Raw genomic sequence first — 494 nt, forward strand, 5'->3', positions numbered from 1 at the left:
GGGGGGGGGGTCACACCATGAAAACCTAGTGCATTTCATGAAGAAAAATAATGAAAACTTGAAAAAAGGGTAAATTTACAAGCCTTTACAAGGACCATATACAAACATAACTATATGACCCAATTCTCAAGCCTTTTTTTTAATATAAAAGTAAAAAGCAACCAAAACTGCAAATATCCTGCATGAAGTGAGATACATTAAAAATGTACATAATTGACATGGAGTTGGATTCTCAGTGACTTCAAATCAAAACAGAAAATGAAATTGACATTTTTTTCATCCTGTATCAAATACATAATCCACACCCCTTATGTTTGAATAAGAAATAAAAAATAACAGTATGGTAAACAGTAAAAACAGTCCTTATTAGTTGAACATTATGATTTTCTTAATGATAATATAAGGAAGTTCATTCAGATATGAAGACATTTCTTATGTCTGTACACTAACGTGTTTGAATTTGTATTATTTTGAAGTAAAAATAGTTTTATAAC

The sequence above is a fragment of the Penaeus monodon genome, chromosome 15 (genome assembly GCF_015228065.2).
Source record: "Penaeus monodon isolate SGIC_2016 chromosome 15, NSTDA_Pmon_1, whole genome shotgun sequence".
Lineage (NCBI taxonomy): Eukaryota > Metazoa > Arthropoda > Malacostraca > Decapoda > Penaeidae > Penaeus > Penaeus monodon.